This window comes from Glycine soja, chromosome 12 (assembly GCF_004193775.1).
Source record: "Glycine soja cultivar W05 chromosome 12, ASM419377v2, whole genome shotgun sequence".
Classification (NCBI taxonomy): Eukaryota; Viridiplantae; Streptophyta; class Magnoliopsida; order Fabales; family Fabaceae; genus Glycine; species Glycine soja.
In genome coordinates, this window is record NC_041013.1 from 30,151,454 (window position 1) to 30,162,239 (window position 10,786).

Sequence of the window (10,786 nt, forward strand, 5' to 3'; positions counted from 1 at the left end):
GGTTTGTGCTAAAGGTGGTGTTCGTCATTGGAAGTGCGGTAGACAGGCTTTGTGGTTGATTTAGGGATGGCCTTTGTGGATAACTGGGTGGTGGGTAAGGAGAAAGTTTGTTATTGGCTGAGTAATGACATTGTTGGGTTGGTGGGAAACTTGGCTATATAGGAATGGCAGTCACAGCATAGGTTTCTCCCTCATTCTCACCCTCTTCATTTGCCCCAGTTTTTTTGCATTTATCAAAGCATGAGGATCAGATTTTCCTCTTTTTAGACCCACTTCGATCATTTCGCCAGCGAAGACCAAATCCGCAAAGCTTGAAGGTGTGTAACCCACCATTTTCCATAATAGAACACTAGTAATATGTCTACTATCATTGTTATTATTTCTTTCTTCATCTTTGAGGGAAGCACTTGGGCTGCCAGATCCCTCCACCTTTGGGTGTATTCTTTGAAAGATCGGTGCCCCCTTTTTCCACATGTTTAGTAGTTGCATCCTATCCGAAGCCATTATATTGACACTGCCTAATGAAGGCAACCATTAGGTCCTTCCAAGAATGGACTCGGGAAGGTCCCAAGTTAGTGTACAAGGTAACAGCTACCCCAGTAAGACTTTCTTGGAAGGAATGTATCAGCAATTCCTCATCTTTTGCGTATGCCCCCATCTTCCGACAATACATCTTTAGATGGGCAAGTAGTCCCCTTGTACTTGTCAAAGTCCAGCACCTTGAACTTGGGAGGGGTGATGATATTGGGTACTAGGAACAACTCTTCTAGCTTAGCAAAGGAAAAATCTTTACCTCCTTCAATGGCCCTGAGCCTTTCCTCTAGATGATCCAACTTTCCCATTTCTGCCATAGCATGAGGGTTTTTACTTGTTGTGGAATGGAATAGGTGTAGTTGTGGGTGATATTGAGGGCCCTCCAAAGTGTTTTGCAGGGGTATACCACCAACTGCTTGCCCTTCAGTGGCATATCCAAGGCAAGGCTCGAAGTCGGCTAGATTGTGGTGGGGAATTTCATGTCCCCATGGTTTAAGAGACATGTGCATGATCAGTTTGGGGTTGTTGACTCTCAATGGGTATAGGAGTGGAGTTATTCACATTCTCATTGGGAGTGTACGCCACAATTGCTGGTGTAAGTTGGGAGGCAAGCCATATGGCGAGAAGGTGTGCTCATTTTGAATTTGCACATCATGGGGTCATTCGTACTTCCCAAATCTTTGCCTACCATAGCTAAGGTTGGATGATTCATTTGGTTGAGGCCAGATGGGGGCATCGGGTTCACCTTAGCAACAGTGCTGGTAGCGGCAATTGTAACCGTATTGGCTTCCATTATCTTCTTCATGCTCATCATGGCCTCCATCATTGTGGCCATTTTCTCTTACATGGCCTCCATGTCGGCCTTCATCTGCTCTTGCACCTCCTCTACTTCACCCATTACTCTAGCTCTAGCACGGGTTTGTGAAGGGCACCGTAAAGCGTGTTCTTTTCTTTTTGATAACAATGATTAAGTTCTTTTTTTTTTCAAGGAAAGAACGCATTGAGCTTGAGAAATGCAACCAATAAAAAGCATGGATGTATGCAAATGATGCACAATTGAAGTATTACGAATTTTTACACAGGACATGGGGTTGAATCAATTTAGATTTTTAACATGGTCCATGACATCTTTGTCAAGGTGAAACTGGAAGTAACAAGGACATCAACAGTCCTAAATGTGTTTGGCAATAGATGAAGCAGCGATGTAACTCGATCCATCTCTTGCCCCATTTTTTTGCAAGATGGTTACTTCCATACTTCAACTTGACTTGATGAACCTCTTTGTAAAAGCATGAGCTTGGTTCAACCCTGTAATCCAAAGAATGGCAATTCTGATCGCCAATACTTCAATAATATTTCATAAAGATGAAAGACTCGAGAATACGTATGCTATGCATGGAAAGTGTAATTATGAGATTTGAGATGCCTGAAGAAACATCATTTCCTAGTTAACCACGCATTAGGTACTGTCGCAACCTACCCTTCGATAGGAGGGCGACGCGTGACTCGCGGGTGCATGTTCCAAGAAAGGAATAAGCGCGGAGTTGCCATCAAAGTTTATTTGAGGAAAACGTCAGAAAAACCGGAAAAGACCTGATCTACGAATTCTAAGTGAAAGGTTCGGGAGTTGTATTTACGCACGGGGATGGTATTAGCACCCCACGCGTCCCTCACAAGAGACAACAGTCTTTAATCAAATGTGCAAATATGACTTCAATTTATATTCTTTTCCCTTTTTTACGTTCTTATGTGTTTTTTATGCCTTTTTATGTTTTTATCTTTTTGTGGTCAACAAGGGCGTTTTCCTTTGCTTCTACGTATTCCTCAATTGTGATGAGAAAATCAGACCTACGTAGTTCTTTGTGAACAAAGAGTTTTGGTTATTTTTTTTAGCCTTTTTTGCAAGATATGTTTTTTTTTTAATGAAAGGTCATTTAAGGCGTTGGACCATTAGACAATCTTTCGATTCTTTTGAAAAGTGAGAAAACATTAAGGCATTGGACCATTAATGATTTCTTTATTTTTTGAATGAGGTAGCAAAGTTACATATTGATTTTAGGCTTTTTAGAAATCTACATTTAACCAATAAAAGCGGAAAAGACCATTTTCAATAACAAGCCGAGATTTAAAAGGTACTAGGTTGCCTCCTAGTAGCGCTTCTTTAACGTCTTGAGCTGGACGCATGATGACTTGTCGGTCACAGACCTAGTACTTTGCTTACCTTTGGCCTTGGACTTGGTCGCCTATTGGTCGGCCATGTGTCGTAGCCAATACTCTAACCTTTTTGTGGATGAGCTGAAGGGCTCTGGAGGTGGCGGCGGTGCATTTGTTGCTTGTTGCTGGCCATCCCCAGGCTGCTATGGTGTTTCGCCTTACGCCTGCCTGGGGGCGCAACACCTCTTGATGAAAGCTCGATTAGTAGGGGGCCTGATGAACTTGTTGGGGGTGACGGGAACTCCGTATAACTGACAGAGGCCCGCAATCAGATCTGGAAACCCCAGGACCCTGTTGGACTTCTTTGGGTCCACTGGGTGTCCTGTGGGCGCGATCCCTGCAAACAATAGATGACATCAGAAATCAGTTTGAACCATATGCATACTTACCTATGTCGCGATGGCATGACCCAGTAGGACTGATAGAGGCCCGTAACCAGAGCTGGAAACCCTAGGGCCCTGTTGGACTTCTCCGGGTCCACTGGGTGTCTTGTGGGCGCAACCCCTGCAAATAGTAGATGGCATTAGAAATTAGTTGGAAATAATGCATACCTACCTATGTCGGGACGGCAAAGACCAACTGATACTTCCGCAGGGGGAGATCGGCATTACAGTCGCTAGGCAGAATGTTGCTAAGTAGCAACGTCATTTATATCTATGTAAGAGTTGTCATGTTGGTGCGCATGATCCACACTCGTGTCTTCGCAGTGGCATGGGTGAAATCTTGCCCCGGTATGTATAGCAGCTGCGTGATAGCCTCTCTTTCTGGTTGTGCTTGCACAGTTGGCACCCTCCAATATCAGGGGGTGGCCTAGGAACTGATAAAAGGAAACTACTGGCCCCTTAACCAGGAGTGAAAGTCTCGGTTAAGCATTTAAGGGAAGAGGACCTTAAATTCTCTTAAGGTGCAGATGTGGAGCCCTCTGAAAGCGAGGATGCGTAGCCCTCTAAAGGCGAGGGAGTGTGCATCCCTCCGAAGGCGAGGACGTGCAGCCGTCTAAAGGCGAGGGAGTGTGCATCCCTCCGAAGGCGAGGACGTGCAGCCCTCTAAAGGCGAGGGAGTGTGCAGCCCTCCGAAGGCGAGGACGTGCAGCCCTCTGAAGGTGAGGACATGTAGCCCTCTGAAGGCGAGGACATGTAGTCCTCTAATGATGAGGACGTGTAGTCCTCTGAAGATGAGGACGTGCAGTCCTCTGAAGGCGAGGGAGTGCAGCCCTCTGAAGGTTAGTACGTGTAGCCCTCTGAAGGTGAGGACGTATAGTCCTCTGAAGGCGAGGACGTATATTCCTCTGAAGGCGAGGGAGTGCAGCCCTCTGAAGGTGAGGACGTTTAGTCCTCTGAAGGTGAGGACATGTAGCCCTCTGAAGACGAGGACGTGCAGTCCTCTGAAGGCGAGGAAGTTCATCCCTCTTAAGGTGAGGACGTGTAGCCCTCTGAAGGTGAGGACGTATAGTCCTCTGAAGGCGAGGACGTATATTCCTCTGAAGGCGAGGGAGTGCAGCCCTCTGAAGGTGAGGACGTGTAGTCCTCTAAAGGTGGGGACATGTAGCCCTCTGAAGCCGAGGACGTGTAGTCCTCTAAAGATGAGGACGTGTAGTCCTCTGAAGACGAGGACGTGCAGTCCTCTGAAGACGAGGACGTGCAGTCCTCTGAAGGCGAGGGAGTGCAGCCCTCTAAAAGTGAGGACGTGTAGCCCTCTGAAGGTGAGGACGTATAGTCCTCTGAAGGCGAGGACGTATAGTCCTTTGAAGGCGAGGGAGTGCAGCTCTCTGAAGGTGAGGATGTGTAGTCCTCTGAAGGCGAGGATGTGTAGTCCTCTGAAGGTGAGGACATGTAGTCCTCTTAAGATGAGGGCGTGTAGCCCTCTAAAGACGAGGACGTGTTGTCCTCTGATGGTGAGGACGTGTAGTCCTCTGAAGGCGAGGACGTGTAGTCCTCTGAAGGTGAGGACGTGTAGTCCTCTTAAGATGAGGGCGTGTAGCGCTCTAAAGGTGAGGACGTGTAGTCCTCTGATGGTGAGGACGTGTAGTCCTCTAAAGGTGAGGACGTATAGTCCTCTAAAGGTGAGGACGTCTAGTCCTCTAAAGGTGAGGGCGTGTAGCCCTACGAAGGCGAGGGCGCGTAGCCCTCTAAAGTCGAGGACATGTAATCCTCTAAAGGAGAGAGCGTGTAGCCCTTTGAAGGTGAGGACGTGTAGTCCTCTGGAGGCGAGGGTACCCGACCCTCTGAAGGCGAGGACGTGTAGCCCTCTGAAGGCGAGGACATGTAATCCTTTAAAGGAGAGAGCATGTAGCCCTCTGAAGGTGAAGACGTGTAGTCCTCTAGAGGCGAGGACGTGTAGTCCTCTAAAGGTGAGGGTACACAACCCTCTGAAGGCGAGGACGTGTAGCCCTCTAAAGGTGAGGACGTATAGTCCTCTGAAGGTGAGGACGCATAGTCCTCTGAAGAAGATAGGTACTAGTACCCAAGGGTCCACCTTTATGAGAAATCAAGAGATCGTCTCATCGAGAGGGACGGCCATCCTAGATTCACAAGATTGGGAATTTAGATGTAGGGAATCTATGTAATTAACATGATTTTTAAGGATGCAGATGCATGCAACCTTTGTTGTGAAATTTGGTAAATGCGGACTTCATATGAAATAATGCAATGTAATGGAAAGTTGTACAATGTTCATGTCATTCTTTCCTTGTTTTGTGATTTTGATTTTGATTTAATTAATTTTTTTGGAAAACACAGATTGACTGTCCTTTTGAAAGAGGTGATAATTCATGCAACCTCATCCTATCTTTTGTAAATCTCTTCGGGAACTCCCTTAGAGTGTATGTTCTGTTTGATTTAGTAACTTGACCATTTTGGAGTGACGGCAATGGAGCCGTTTGACGTTTAATCAATCCATTGAAATTCCAGGGTTTGTCCCCCCCCCCTTTTTTTGTTTAAAAACAATGACGGGTGAGAACTTTTGATCTGCCCCTATGTTCACTTGAGGCTCATGCACGATGCCCCTCATTGCCCCAGTGTAAGGCTTTGAGGTACCAATCGTTGTCTTTCGTCATGACCTTGAGCTGGGAACCTATGGGGTGAGAACTTCTAATCTGCCCCTAGGTTTACTTAAGGCTCATGCACGGTGCCCCTCATTGCCCTCGTGTAAGGCTTTGATGTACCAATCATTGTCTTTCGTCATGACCTTGTAGCAGGGAACCTATTGGGTGGGAACTTCTAATCTGCCCCTAGGTTCACTTGAGGTTCATGCACGATGCCCCTCATTGCCCCAGTGTAGGGCTTCGAGGTATCAATCGTTGTCTTGTTTTCATAATCTTGTAGCAAGGAAGAACGAAAGAAGCGATTGATTCTCGAGAAATAATAGAAGGATTTTTTCAATTGATGGATTAAGTCAAATGACTCCTATTCTTGATAAATCACTTCTCTCTAAAAAGACAAACTTTCCAGAATGATAAAATGAGGTCACATGAACGTCTATATTTTTACTTGAAAACACAGTCAATCAAATGTCTTTTTTATTTTTATTTTGAAACTTATTTTTGCTTTACTTGTCGTTTTACGGCACCCTCACCAAATGTGTAGCACGAGTAATTTCTGATTGAACGGTCTTGGAAGTCAACACTCAGGAGTGTAGGTCGCTTTGAGCAAACAAACCAGTGGCTTACACTCACATTCCGATGGAAGTTGAATAAGCAAAGATGTGTTTGTGAGAGGATGAGAGAGACAAGGATGTCAAATTCATCCATTTTAGCATTGTAACTGTGGTTTATAATAATGGCATAAACTTGAAAATCCTGATGAGTCATTAGAGACATCTAACAAACAGCTTTCAAAATTGCCCTATGTGTGGCTTTGTTTGTCAATGTTAAGATTCACAAGCGATTCTCCTCAAATTTCAGCCAGCCCGCATCAATTAGACTTTGCACCTTACGCTTTAGGGCCCTACAATGCTCAGTGGAAGACCCCGGGGCTCCTCCATGATAAGCACACGTTGCGTTCGAGTCGTACCCTCGAAAAAATGGAGGTTGAGGAAACCTAGCAGGGGTTATGGCTACCATTGCATTATCATTGTGATAATCTCTTTCTCTGTTATTGGGGGTGCTACTTGAGCTACCAGATCCCTCCACCTTTGGGCATATTCCTTGAAGGATTCATGCTCTTTTTTGCACATGTTCCATATTTGCATCCTATCTGAAGCCATATTAGAATTGTACTGATACTGCTTAACGAAGGCAACCATTAGGTCCCTCCAAGAATGGACTCTGAAAGCTTCCAAGTTAGCATACCAGGTAACAGCTACCCCAGTAAGACTTTCTTGGAAGAAATGTATTAGTAGTTCCTCATCTTTTGCGTATGCCCCCCATCTTCCGAAAATACATCTTTAGATGGTTCTTGGGGAAAGTACTCCCCTTGTACTTGTCAAAGTCCGGCACCTTGAACTTGAGAATGACCATGTTTGGGTACTAGGAACAATTCTTCTAGGTTAGCAAAGGCATAATCTTCGCCTCCTTCTATGTCCTTGAGCCTTTCCTTTAGATGATCCAACTTTCCCATTTTTGCCATAGCATGAGGGTTTTTACCCGGTGTGGAATGCAAGGGGTGTGGTTGTGGGTGATACTGAGGGCCCTCCAAAGTGTTTTGCAGGAGTATACCACCAACTACTCACCCTTTAGTGGCATATCCAAGGCAAGGCTCGAAGTCGGCTAGATTGTGGGGGGGAATTTCATGTGTCTCCCCCACGGTTTAAGAGACATGTGCATGATCAGTTTGGGGTTGTTGGCTCTCAATGGGTATAGGAGTGGAGTTATTGACATGCTCACTTGGAGTGTATGCCACATTGGGTGGTGTATAGTTGGGAGGCCAGCCATATGGTGGGAAGGCATGCTTGTTTTGAATTTGCGCATAATGGGGGCCGCCCGTACTTTCCAAATCTTTGCCTACCCTAGCTGAGGTTGGATGATTCATTTGGTTGAGGCCAAATGGGGGCATCGGGTTCACCTTAGCAACAATACTGGTAACGGCAACTGCAACTGCATTGGCTTCCATTATCTTCTTCATGCTCATCATGGCCTCCATCATTGTGGCCATTTTCTCTTTCATGGCCTCCATGTCGGCCTTCCTCTACTCTTGCACCTCCTCTACTTCACTCATTACTCTAGCTCTAGCACGAGTTCGGCAAGGGCGCCGTAAAGTGTGTTCATTTCTTTTTGATAACAATGATTAAGTTCATTTTATTTTATTTTATTTTATTGTTTTCAAGGAAAGAATGCAATGAGCAATGCAACCAATGAAAAGCATGGATGTATGTGAATGATACACAGTTGAAGTATTGCGAATTTTTATGCAGGACATGGGGTTGAATCAATTTAGATTTTCAACATGGTCCATGACATCTTGGTCAAGGCGAAACTGGAAGTAACAAGGACATCAACAGTCCTAAATGTGTTTGGCAGTAGACGAAGCTGCGATGTAACACGATCCATCTTTTGCCCCAATTTTTGAATGATCGTTACTTCCATGCTTCAACTTGACTTGATGAATTTTTTTTGAAAAAGCATGAGCTTAGTTCAACCCTATAATCCAAGGAATGGAAATTCTGATTGCCAATACTTCAACAACCTTTCATAGGGATGAATGACTCGGGCATACTTTAAGCTATGCATGGAAAATGTAATTATGAAATTGAGATGCTCGAAGAAACATCATTTCTTAGTTAACCATGCATTAGGCACCATGTTCAATCATTTTGTTTTTAAGTGAAACGGGTTTATGATCCCAACATGGTTGGCTCATGGTACTGAATATATGCAACTAAGAATGCATTGTGAATTTTCATGCTTCCCCTTTTTTGTTATTGTTTTACAGAGGAAAATGCAAGGATCATGCATGAGCGAGCATGAAAACAAAAGGTATGTAGTTTGTAGAACAAAAAGTATGTTGAACGCATATGCATGATGATGCAATGACTCATGCAAAATGTGGTGCTGGAATATGATAACAGACAAATGCAGCGACAATGTGCTCATTATGATGCCATGAAGAGATGCTTATGCGATACATGATATGAATGCATGCCAGAGATAAAATGCGGGAGTGATTTGATTCGCACTGATCTTTGGAGTAAAAACGCGGGATAAACTCATTTTATTCAGAAAGTTTATAACTAGTCAAGATCTGAGTGACAATACAAACTTCCTAGCGGTTTCAAATTATATGGGCCATTAAGTCTATCATATGCTGACAAAAGTTGAGAAGTCCGTGGATCTCCTCGGGGGCGGAGTAGGTGTCCACCATTGCTTTGGCCTTGGCTAGCAATCGGGGAAGTTCTTGACTCCTGTTCATGGTAAGAGCAAATCGGTCCATTCACATTGTTGCCTCTTGATGTAACGTGTCGATCACCCTTCCTCTAGCCTCCTTTTCTGCGTACACTTGGGCATACTCGTTCGCCACTTTGTGCTCGTGGGCCTTGGCTAGATTTAGTTCTTCTTAGTACTTGCTGACGATGGCTAGCATGTTGGTCTCTGTCTCGCATAACCGCTGAGACAAACTTCTTTTGGACCTCGAGCAAGCCTTCAATTCATCTTTCAAGATCAAATTGTCTACTCGTGATTGGTCCCTTTCCTCTCTTCGGAGTTTGAGCACGTTGTTGCTACCCCACAGAGCCCCTCGGAACTTGTTCCGGCCGTGTTCTTCCCTACAAGCCCTCTTGGTTTCTCGTTGCAAGGCTTTGGTGGTAGCCACATTTACATCTCTCAGTTCGGTATTCTCTTTTCGGATTTTCAGAGCTGCTGATTTGAACCTTTCTTTAACTATTTGGGCTTGCTCGAGTTCTTCTCTAAGGGCCTGCACCTCTTCGTCTTCCTCTGATGCCTCAACTTCCTCCCTTTTAGCGGTTCTCAAACTTAGAAGCCAATCCAAACCTTGCATGTGGGCTTTTAACCACTTACGATAGCCACCGATGGGCCCATTGTTACTGCCCCTGAGTTCTTTGTCCTCCCATGCCTTGCAGACCTTCTGAAGTGTCTCCACGTTGGTCTTATTGAAACCTCGTGAAATGACAGGCGCGAGCTCTTCCTCTAGTGGTGCCCCTCTCATAGGGTAGCCAAGTTGCCTTATAGCAAGAACGAGATTGTAACTGATGCAAGCCCTTGTCCCCATCAAGGGAACATTCGGAAATCCTCCGCGCGAAATAAGAACCTCGGTTCTTCCTTCTTTCCATCAAGGGAACCAGTTGATAGACGCTCCTTCATTGTTTGCTAAGAGTCGGTCCCAATTTTCCCCTCCTTTCTCTGTGCATGAGCGGTGACCTTCTAGCGGGCAAGCATGCCTTACCGCTTGAAGAAAAAGGTGTGAAACCAACCATACATAAAGAGCTGGAGTACAACAAACAATCCTCGTACTGCTCTTCTCACATCTTCGATCGAAGGTGTCATATAGGTCGGCTAGCATAGCGACGACTGGGCTTTCCTTGTGGTTATGATAGGCGAGAAAAGCGTCGATCACTGCCAGGTCCACCAACCTATCCACATTCGGAAAGAGGACTCCTCCGAAAATCAATAGTGTGAGAATATCTATGAATGGGGCCCACTCGCCTTTACCTGCCAAGATTCTTGCTTTTGCCTCCAAATATTTTCTCGGTATTCCAACCACCTCATTTTCGACTTGCTTCCTGTGGTCTAATTCCTGCGCCGAGATTTGGACTATCTTGGAAATTCTAGCTAATGAGGGATAGAACCCTGAGAAGAGGTAGGGTTTCCTTCCCCCTAGAGGGCCTCCTAGGATCTCTTCAAATTCTTCTACCATAGGTGATAGCTGGAAGTCCCCAAAGGTGAAGCACCTCATCGGCTGATCATAATACTGGGCGAGGGAGGCAATGGCCTCTGTGGAGACTTCTACCATGGCTAAATCCCAGATTTTACCGTAAGCTTTGCGAAAAGCTTGCCGCCGGAGCTGACCCATTAACTGCCCTAACTCTTTTAGACTGGTGGTCCCTAGGCTCTTGACCTTGACTTGATAAAACCTCTTTTTAAGTGAAG